General features: G+C 41.0%; 1 pseudogene; it reads left to right on the top strand.

The window, feature by feature from the left end:
* Positions 1–4,972: 4,972 nt before the first annotated feature.
* On the top strand, positions 4,973–6,131 carry LOC100974806 (NADH dehydrogenase [ubiquinone] flavoprotein 2, mitochondrial-like; annotated as a pseudogene).
* Positions 6,132–11,632: the final 5,501 nt, after the last annotated feature.

Here is an 11,632-nt window from a genome sequence, read left to right as displayed (position 1 = left end):
TGATCGCCACCATACCTAAAAAACAAGGTATAGAATATCATATATGGTATTCTCTTTGTGATAAAAAAATCTGAAATTAATATCAAGAAACCTATTTAAGAAAATAAAAAGTTTGAGAAGGCAAAACAGAATAGGGATTTTCATATATTTGTAATATAATTTTGACTTTAGAGACAAAAATATTTTACATGTGGAAAAGCAACGAATAAAAAGGGAAACTAAACAAATTGAAAACTAAAACAAGATGGGATTATTCATTTTTTGGAACAAATATAGCCTTAAACATTTTAAATGTTCACCCTCAATTGAGTATATTCTATATATGCAAGGAAATCCTGTGAAGGTCTTTAATGTTTCATTGGAAATACAGGCTCCCTCTGAAAATCCCCGAGTTATGATATAACAGATTACCTTTCGGTTATAGTCTAATATGAAAATACATTTGGAAGTGTTTACCTCTCTCACTTTAAGGTAAGAGGGCATGAATTTTTTTTTAAATCTCAAATTCATTTTCCTACCTTGATAGTGGAATTAGAATATATTAAAACTTGGAGAAATATTTTCATTTAGATACAAATAGAGCTCAATAGAAGTAAATCTGTAAGTTAAAAAAAAACAGTAAGGACAGTTTAATAATTTTTGTCTTTCTTTTCAAACACCCAAAAGACAGGCGATAGGCTATATATAATATTAGACTCTCAGGATAAAGAACAAAGTCAGTTGATGTAATCTGGCTCTTCCCAAAATTATGGTGACCACGTTGTCATTAATATAATTGGTAACAGGTATTTGGTCTGCAACATGTTTGTGGGTTTTGTTGTTGCTGTTGTTTGAGAAAGGGTGTCCCTCTGTCCAGCCCAGGCTGCAGTGCAGTCGTGTGATCACAGCTTGTTGTAGCCTCAACCTCCTGGGCTCAAATGATCCTCCCACCTCAGCCTCCCGAGTACCTGGGACCACAGGTGTTGCCACTACACCTGGCTAACTTTTTGATTTTTTTGTAGAGATGAGGTCTCACTGTGTTGCTCAGGCTGGTCTTGAACTCCTGTGCTCAAGCTCAAACGATCCTCCAACCTCAGCCTCCCAAAGTGCTGGGATTACAGGCATGAGCCACTGTTCCTGGCTTTCTAACTTAATTGTTTCTTTCTCTTCCTCTGTTTTTGATCTGTGAATATGAAATTTGAAAATCCCCATTCTTCATTAAAATTATAGTAGCCATTTAACAAAATTAATATTCTTTGGGAAAAAAATATGGAAATATTGCTTTCAGGTAAACACGACAAAGCCTCAAAATGAAAATGGTTTTGCCCCTTATCCTATACCCTTCTCAGTCATACACCAGCCATCTGCATTCTCCTCAAGGAGAAGGAAGGCTGAGTGCTGATAGAGGTAGAGTAGGCAGAATGGACTTCTCAAGAGGACCTGCCACATCCCAAACTGCAGCCTCCGGACTTGCTATTATGTGTGAAAGATAAACTTCCTACCTGTTTTTTAGTCCCTGTTTTTCAGATTGTCGTTACAAAAATTTTTCTACCTGACAAATAAGATTGTTATTTTTCACTGGGAATAGAATGCAGCATTTGAGAGTGAATCTTCCATTTTCATGGCTTAGAAAAACTTCATGAAAACCTTTTTCCACTGCTGAGGTGGATCTATTTAGTTCATGTTGCCTGAGATACAAAATGTGGGAATAAAAGTAGAATTATGACCTGCTAATCTACGAGCCTATGCATTGCAGTAACTTTCTTCTTTGCATCGAAAAAAGTGCATTCGTTCATTCGTTCATTCATTCATTCAATACAAATGCACAGAGTCCCTGCTCTCAGGGATTATTCTAATCATTGATGATCTAGCAAGAAACTGAACCAGTTCCCTGCTCTCAAGTATCTTATGTTCCATACGGGTAAGTCAGCAATAATTATAATAGGAGGATAAGTTCAACAAAATGTACATGTAGTGACAGAATGACAGGGTGTCCTAATTTAAACTGTTCAGGAAATACCCATAGGATAAGATGATATTTGAGCAAAATCAGTAATTGGACTCTGTCATATAGATACAAATGGGGAAAAATAATTGGGCAGAGGAAATGGAGAAAATTGTCAGGATGGGAACATGTTTATAATGATTGAGGAATATCCACAATCAGCGCGTGGCTTGGTGAGGCGTGTGAGCATATCTGTTGGAGACATTTAAAATTTGAGACTTCTTATGGTTCACAATTTTTTTATTTCGGGGGACCTAAAAGTCAAAACACCTATATAAACTGTGTATATTTTTGCACGTTGATTCTTGTAACAATTCTTTTCCTAGAGGGGTTAAGATACAAGTGTGGATCCAGAATCATGATGACCTATTTGTGGAATGCACAGACAAATTTATTTACAGGAGCCTCGCAGCTGCTGGGGAGACGTGGGGGTAGGGTGAGGTAATGAGTTAATGAAAAGATAGTAAATACCATTTGTCAAAACTGTCTGAGAGATTTGATGATACCAGTTCTGCAAAGACTTGTTAGGATACACACCTCTGCCATCTACCCCTGGGGCCACTTAGGGGTATATTGCTACTTCCACTTATGAATGCATGTCAAGTAAAATTAGTGCTTTTTTTAAGCCCCAGTTTATATCTTTACTGTCAATGTCATCAAAAATTATTTTCACATAAAATACTGTAGTTTCTTTCTTTCTTTTTTTTTCTTTTTTTTTTTTTTTTTGAGATGGAGTTTCGCTCTTGTTGCCCATGCTGGAGTGCAATGGTGCGATCTCGGCTCACCGCAACCTCCGCCTCCCAGGTTCAAGCAATTCTCTGAGTAGCTGGGGTTACAGGCATGCACCACCACGCCCGGCTAATTTTTTGTATTTTTAGTAGAAATGGGGTTTCCCCATGTTGGTTGGGCTGGTCTCGAACTCCTGACCTCAGGTGATCCACCCGCCTCGGCCTCCCAAAGTGCCAGGATTACAGGCCTGAGCCACTGCACCCAGCCATTACTGTAGTTTCAAATCAAATAGCAACACAATCACGTATTTCCTATGTTTTCCCTGGTATAAGGGAAAAGACCTACCAGTTATTCTTTTCCAATTAGGAGAAACCTTGTGTTCCCCTTACACTGGACTACAAAACTGACTGTACGCTTTATTGCCCCAACTTTATTGTAATTCAGATATGTGATGAAAATATGACTCTCAGCCAGGCGCGGTGGCTCACGCCTGCAATCCCAGCACTTTGGGAGGCCGAGGCAGGTGGATCACCTGAGGTCAGGAGTTCGAGACTAGCCTGGCCAACATAGTGAAATCCCATGTCTACTAAAAATACAAAAATTAGCCGGGAGTTCTGGTGAGCACCCGTAATCCCAGCTACTCGGGAGGCTGAGGCAGGAGAATCACTTGAACCCAGGAGATGGAGGTTGCAGTGAGCCGAGATCACACCACTGCACTCCAGTCTGGGCGACAAAAGCAAGACTCGGTCTCAAAAGAAAAAAGAGAATATGACTCTACATGAGAAATCGACAAACTTTAAAGGGCCAAGTGGTATTTTATTCTTTGCAGGCTATACGGTTGCAAATACCCTACTCTGCCTTTAATGGATCAATAGTACCTACACGTGGGTTTGGCCATGTTCCAAGTAAACATTATTTAAAAACAGATGGTGATGATGCAGGGCAGGTGAGCCCCCAGACTGGGGATTAGCTCAGGAAATTATTCAAGGGTGAACTGGTAGTGGGTAGCACCTTTTTTTTTTTTTTTTCCCGAGACGGAGTTTTGCTCTTGTTGCCCAGCCTGGAGTGCAATGGCGCTACCTCAGCTCACTGCAACCTCCGCCTTCCAGGTTCAGGCGATTCTCCTGCCTCAGCCTCTTGAGTAGCTGGGATCACAGGCTTGTGCCACCACGCCCAGCTAATTTTTGCATATTTAGTAGAGATGGGGGCGGGCCTTCACCATGTTGGTCAGGCTAGTCTCAAACTCCTGACCTCAGGTGATCCACCCGCCCCAGCCTCCCAAAGTGGGGTAGCAACTTTTATTGGAGCGGCGGCAACAGCAGCAGCAGATGAACGGCTCCTTGCAGGGCACGGCTACCCCAAAAGGAGTGTGCTCAAAGTAGCAGCTCAGAGGCAGGTCTGCAGTCATATTTATGCCCACTTTTAATTACATGCAAACTAAGGGGTAGGTTATTCAGAAATTTCTAGAAAGGGTGTGGTCACTTCCAGGTCATTGCGGTGGAAAGGGGTGGTCACTTCCAGGTGTTGCGATGGCAGTGGTAAACTGACATGGCAATGGGGGGCGTGTCTTATGGAGAGGTGCTTTTGCCTCTTCCCTGTTTCAGCTAGTTTTCAATCTGGTCTGGAGTCCAAGCCCTGCCTCCTCTCTCAGTAATTCATATTTGACTTGTGTTTCGTAACACATGATCTACACAAAAGAATGAGGAGTGCCGGAAATAGTAACCACATGGGTAATTTTTTTGTTTGTTTTTTGTTTGTTTGTTTTTGTTTTTCGTTTTTTTGTTTTTGAGACGGAGTTTCACTTTTGCTGCCCAGGCTGGAATGGAACGGTGCGGTCTCGGCTCACCGCAACCTCCGCCTCCCGGGTTCCAGCGATTCTCCTGCCTCAGCCTCCCAAGTAGCTGGGATTACAGGCCTGCGCCAGCATGCCCGGCTAATTTTGTATTTTTAGTAGAGACAGGGTTTCTCCTTGTTGGTCAGGCTGGTCTCAAACTCCTGACCTCACGTGATCCGCCCGCCTCGGCCTCCCAAAGTGCTGGGATTACAGGCGTGAGCCACCGCGCCCGGCCCCACATGGGTAATTTTTAAACGTGTTTCTTCCTTTTAAATCTCTTTAAAATGTAACTGTTTAGAAAATAACAATCTGCCTCGGGAGCATGATCCATGAGTTGCTGCCCTGGAGCCGCTTGTAGGTTATCTAAAAGTTAGATGTATGATAATGACAGCACACACACCAACAGTTGTGAAATGAAAGTATACATGGGTAAGGATCTGATGCTCTACATGAAGTCGTATGGAATCACTGGAAGGTAGGCTGTGATAAGCTGTATAGTATAAGCCCCGTAAAGCAAATGCTAAAAATTTGGTTATCGTTAACACTAAAGCCAAAAAAGGAATTGAAAGAGAGCCACTTAAAAACCCAAAGGCCTTCTCCGCGGCGCCCCGGGCCCGGGCGGCTGGCCTCACCGCCCACTGGGTAAGGAGGCTCAAGCTGAGCCCGGCGCTGCCGCCGCTCTTCTCTTGCTCTCCGTGTCTCCCTTAGTTTTGGGCTCAGGAGAGCCCTGGGCTCTGCACGGGCCTGCAGGCGGCGGCAAGGACACTACGGCCTTAGCCCTCTTAGGGAGGCCGCTGCAGCCCCACCGGAAGACATGTAAGGAATTTGCATAAGACAGCTATGCAAAATGGAGCTGGAGGAGCTTTATTTGTGCACAGAGATACTCCTGAGAATAACCCTGATACTCCATTTGATTTCACACCAGAAAACTATAAGAGGATAGAGGCAATTGTAAAAAAACTATCCAGAAGGCCATAAAGCAGCAGCAGCTGTTCTTCCAGTCCTGGATTTAGCCCAAAGGCAGAATGGGTGGTTGCCCATCTCTGCTATGAACAAGGTTGCAGAAGTTTTACAAGTACCTCCAATGAAAGTATATGAAGTAGCAACTTTTTATACAATGTATAATCGAAAGCCAGTTGGAAAGTATCACATTCGGGTCTGCACTACTACACCCTGCAAGCTTCGAAACTCTGACAGCATACTGGAGGCCATTCAGAAAAAGCTTGGAATAAAGCTTGGGGAGACTACACCTGACAAACTTTTCACTCTTATAGAAGTGGAATGTTTAGGGACCTGTGTGAACGCACCAATGGTTCAAATAAATGACAATTACTATGAGGATTTGACAGCTAAGGATATTGAAGAAATTATTGATGAGCTCAAGGCTGGCAAAATCCCAAAACCTGGGCCAAGGAGTGGACGCTTCTCTGGTGAGCCAGCTGGAGGTCTTACCTCTTTGACTGAACCACCCAAGGGACCTGGATTTGGCATACAAGCAGGCCTTTAATTTATATTGAACTGTAAATATGTCACTAGAGAAATAAAATATGGCCTTCCAGTCTACATAAACAAAACAAAACAAAACCCAAGGCAACGAAAGAAAAGAGAAGAAAGAACAAAGGCAAAAACATAAAACCAATACCAAGACAGTTTAACCATATAATAATCACTTTAAAAGGAAGTGGTCTAAACACCCCAGTTGGAAGAAATTTTCTGTTGCCGTATGACACATTGGGAAACAGCACCCTTGGATGAAGGTCGGCAATTTTATTTTAACTCGCATTTAACACAAAGCCCCTAAGCCTACAGGTTTTTTTTAATTTGTTTGTTTGCTTGGGGTTTTCTTTTTGTTTTTGTTTTGTCATCAATGTGAACTTCCTGGTTGTAAGGGGACCATAGTCAGTAACTGAGCATATCTGATTCTGATGATTAGTAAGGTGAAGGAGGCAGGGTGAAAGAGGGCAAGTTTCTTGAAGATATTTACAAATATCTGATGATGATAAACCAATTGGGTAAAGTTATAAGTGAGAGAACAAATAGTTCATTGAGGGTGGTCACATAATAAAAGGTAATATATTTCTAGATGAATTAAAAATAAATGTTTTTTTTTTTCTTTTTTTGAGACGTCTCGCACTGTCACCCAGGGTGGAGTGCAATGGTGCCATCTTGGCTCACTGCAACCTCTGCTTCCCGGGTTCAAGTGATTCTTCTGCCCCAGCCTCCGGAGTAGCTGGGATTATAGGCGCGTGCCACCATGCCCAGCTAATTTTTTGTATCTTTAATAGAGACAGGGTTTCACCATGTTAGCCAGGCTGGTCTTGAACTCCTGACCTTGTAATCTGCCCGCCGAAGCACAAATCCAAAGCGCTGGGATTACAGGTGTGAGCCACTGCGCCCAGCCTAAAATAAATGGTTATTCTAATGGAAGTAAAACATATAAAACGGAAAGGAAGAAAGTAATCATATGAAGAGAATTCTCAAATGCAGATTTCAAAGTTCGTACAATTAGTGGAGATAATGAGCTACTGTCTGTAACTGTGGATTTGGAAGGTTAAGGTGAGTAAAGAAAAAAACAGGTCATTGAAAGTGTACTTTCAGCTTTCTGGAAGTTGTAAAGTGGTAGCAAATATCTTTGAATTCTCAGAGGCTTGCAAGAACAAACGTTTATTTCTTCCTCAGAACTATTATTATTCAGCACTTAGTTCCACAATGCGACGCTGGGATTCAGGGTAAAATTCAGTCTCTGTCAGGACATACCATATTAGTAGCAGAGAAAAGAGAGGGTTAGAAGAAGCAAATGAAGCCTCTTCTAGCTTCCATTTAAATTCAAACAGGCAAGTTTCTCTCACCAGGCCTCGGGAGCATGATCCACGAGTTGCTGCCCTGGAGCCGCACAATTTTGTAGCTTTCTTGGCAGAACCGGGTACTCAAAGGGTTGCGCACAGCAGGGAGTAGAGATGACTCTTGAGTTTTCCCTGCCTAAGGATAGATGCACATAGCTGAGGGGTGCCAGCTGTCTGGGTAGAGCCTGCCCCCTGAGCAAGTGGGGCCCCAAGCTGACCTCACCCTCAATATGTGCAGCCTTTTATAGCACAGTCATGGGTCACCTAATGATGAGGATGTGTGCTGAGAAATTTGTTGATTTCATCATTGTGCTAACATCATAGGGTGTACTTACACAAAGCTACATGGGATCGCCTACTACACAGCTAGGCTAAACCATATAGACTTTTTACAATAATTTACAATAGACTCGGCTCACTGCAACCTCCACTTCCCAGGTTGGATTCTCCTGCCTCAGCCTCCCGAGCAGCTGGGACTACAGGCACGCACCACTATGCCCTAAAAATTTTTGTATTTTTAGTAGAGACAGAGTTTCACCATATAGACTGTTGATCCTAGGCTACAAATGGGGACAGCATGTTATCATAGGCAACTGTAACACAATGGTATTTGTGTATCTAAACATGTCCAAACATGGAAATGGTATGGTAAAAATACAGTATTCTAATGGGACCACCATTATATATGCAGTCCTTTATTGACCAAAATATTGTTATGCGGTGCATAACTATGTATCAGCTGCACCTCAGTAAAACTGTTGAAAACAAAAACACTGTCCAGATGAATTCAGCTGGGCTTGATGCGGCCTGGGAATCTGCATTTTACCGATTTCCAAGTCATTCGAGAACTCTGGTGAGTCAACTGCCTTTGGGGGAGTTTTAGTTATTTTCTCTGAGCAAAGAAGAATTTTATATCATTCCTGCAATAAGCCTAAGAATAAATAAAAAAGCTACAAGAATGACATTGAGCTACTTGAGGAAGGTGGCTTATATCAACCAAAGGACATACCCATGATAAACAATTTTTTAAGGAGCTGAAAATAGTCTAAATGATTATAAATTAATTAGAGAAAATTGACAGGGACAATCAACAAATAAATTGACAGTTTCTCCAACTTATTGATAGTTTCTCATTTAAAAAAATTTTTTTTTAAATTTAAACATGTCATCTCTACTCACACCAAATTGGCCAAGGAATTCACAAAGCCAAGCCTATCATAAATTGGGCAAGGAATTTCAATCCTTGACTTGAAGCGTTGCCTCAAGTCAAGGGCCATGCCTGATATCAAAGGGCAGAGATGTATAATTTCATAGGAGGGTGATAATTAATTGGGAATAATTGACAATATAGGACAGAGAGCTGCAAAACGTGTGAAACAAGTGATAGAACTGAAAGAAGGAAGACAATCTAGGTGGAGCACAGAGGATTTTGAGGACAGTAAAAGTACCTTATATGATACCATGATGGTGAATACATGGCTTCATACATTTGTCCAGACTCAGACTATACAACACAAAAGTGAACCTTAATGTAAACATGAACTTTGGGTGATAATGATATGTCAATGTAGGTTCATTGATTGTAACAAATGTACCACTCTGGTGGGTTGTTAATAATGGGGGAGGCTGTCCTTGTGTGGGGGTACAGTGTATATGGGAAATCTCTACCTTCCACTTAATTTTGTTGTAAACCTAAAACTGCTGTTTAAAAAGTCTATTAAAAATGAGTTAGAAAAAGGCAAAGACATTTAAGAACATTTCACTGAAGCAGATCCACAAACCCAATAGGCAAATACAAAGATTTTCAGCATTACTGTCCATCAGGTGTTCAGACCTCAGCATTTTCTGCTTCCTCCATAAGAGCCACAGTCTGTCTTCACGGATCTTGGAAATAGAACGGCCTCTACAAAACATTCCAAATATCTCTTTGGTGATGTTCATTAGGAACTTGAAGTTGTTTCTGATAATTGGTAATGAAAAGTTTTTCAGAAGTATTGTCACCTCACCAAGCATGCACTCATGGTGAATTGTCCATTGTAGTTCTATGAAAAGATGGTATCTCAAATGACAAACTCATACCTCAGAGACTGGCTGGCTCCTTCCCCCCACACACACTAGGACATCATACTAAGCCCAAAGTCCTGGCAGTAAGAAGAAATCAGATGAGTATTTTCTATTTTAGAATGTGAGGCAGCATCTTTATGTAAGGGAAACAGGAGTATGCTGGGTCTCTGTGAGTGCTCACATCTGAAAAAGGAGATTCCTCTGGAGTAGAAACTATTCCTGTGGCAAAGATACAAAAGTAGGAGAAATAATTTCTGAGATACAGACTGAGTCTGTGGAGACAGACTAGAGGTCCTATCCCCCACACCCATCCCTGATGGTGACTTGATATTTTATCTATGTAGCATTCAATGTGAGATTAAACTTTTCTGTGGTTTTAAACTCTGATTTAGCTGCCATACAAGAGTCCCTGATATTATTTTCAGGATAATAGAGTAATTATTGTAAAATCTCTATGCATACAATGACGTTAAAAATGGAATACAGTGATCTCATTATTACAGAAACTATGTGTCTGGGTGAACGTGGCTAGAATATGCGTCTTTTCTCCAATGCTAGCCTTACCATGTGCTAAACGGAGACAATAATTGCATTTAAACAGGACATCTCTATTGTCTGGTGACTACAGTGAGAGTAACTTCCCTCCGGAGTTCACAAAAGAAACATTTTAGAAAACGTTAATGTCACCAGTGTGGCTTTCATACCAATATAACTTCAGCAGTTTACACATTCAAATATATCATGTGATATTTTTCTTTTTTTTTGTTAAAAAATATCTTTTCGGGGGCAGCTGATAGAAATGTTCTAAGATTTGAATGTGGGGATGGTTTCACAACTTATAGCAAGTGTATTAAAAGTCATTGAATTATATACTTAAAATGAAACAATTTTATGGATATAAATTAGATCTCAACAAACCTGTTTTTTAAATTCCACTGTTAACTCTGAACTCACTACAAATCTAACTATATCAATTTACTTAATGAACACATTTCCGTATCTTCCAGGTACAATTTTACATCTTTTGAGTATATTTCAATTATTACATTAATTATAATAAAGTTGCTGTTAGTAGCCATCCCTTAGTGAACAAATAATTATATTATCTAAAATCAATAATTTAGTCTGTACGCTAAAATTTTTTTTTTTTACTTATTTATTTTTTCAGATGGAGTCTCACTCTGTTGCCCAGGCTGGAGTGCAGTGGCACAATCTTGGCTTATTGCAAACTCTGCCTCCCAGATTCAAGTGATTCTCCCACCTCGGCCTTGTGAATAGCTGGGACTACAGGCATGTGCCACCATACCCAGATAATTTTTTGTATTTTTAGTAGAGAGGGGGTTTCACTGTGTTTGCCAGGATGGTCTCGATCTCCTGACCTTGTGATCCACCCACCTTGGCCTCCCAAAGTGCTGGGATTACAGGCTTGAGCCACCACGCCTGGCCAATGTTTTATGTCTTACATTTCAGATTCTATAGCTTAGCTCACAATATTGTGCAATTATTTCAACAGCTGGTATCATTTGAATCTTGTTCCTTGCTTGAGGAAAATCTCTCTCCATCATAAATAGTGAACCATTCTTGGGTCAATAAATGCAATTTCATCTTGGACAGTCTTTCTTCTGGGATTATGTGGTAATCAGTGTATTTATATGTTATTTAAGTATGTATTTATAGTAATTTGGCCCATGAAATAAAAATATAGATGTAATACTTACTACAGTCACAATTACGTGTGAAGATAAACCACTATGACAAAAGATACTAACAAAATTAAGTCAAGATGTCAAGTACATGAAAGATAGAAATAACTAGCCATGCTGGGCATGGTGGCTCACACCTGTAATCCCAGCACTTTGGGAGGCCGAGGCAGGTGGATCATCTGAGGTCAGAAGTTCAAGACCAGCCTGACCAACATGGTGAAACCCCGTCTCTATTAAAAATACAAAATTAGCCGGGGTTGGTGGTGCACACCTGTAATCCCAGCTGCTCGGGAGGCTGAGGCAGGAGAATTGCTTGAACCCAGGAGGCAGAAGTTGCAGTGAGCCAAGGTCGCACCATTGCACTCCAGCCTGGGCAACAAGAGCAAAACTCCATCTCAAAAAAAAAAAAAAAAAAAAGAAAGAAAAGAAAAGAAAAATAACTAGCCATGTTAGTGGATCGCCATGGTTAACACAT

This window comes from Pan paniscus, chromosome 20 (assembly GCF_029289425.2).
Source record: "Pan paniscus chromosome 20, NHGRI_mPanPan1-v2.0_pri, whole genome shotgun sequence".
Taxonomy (NCBI): Eukaryota; Metazoa; Chordata; class Mammalia; order Primates; family Hominidae; genus Pan; species Pan paniscus.
Note: the sequence above shows the minus strand (reverse complement) of the source record. Positions and strands in the feature narration are given on the sequence as shown.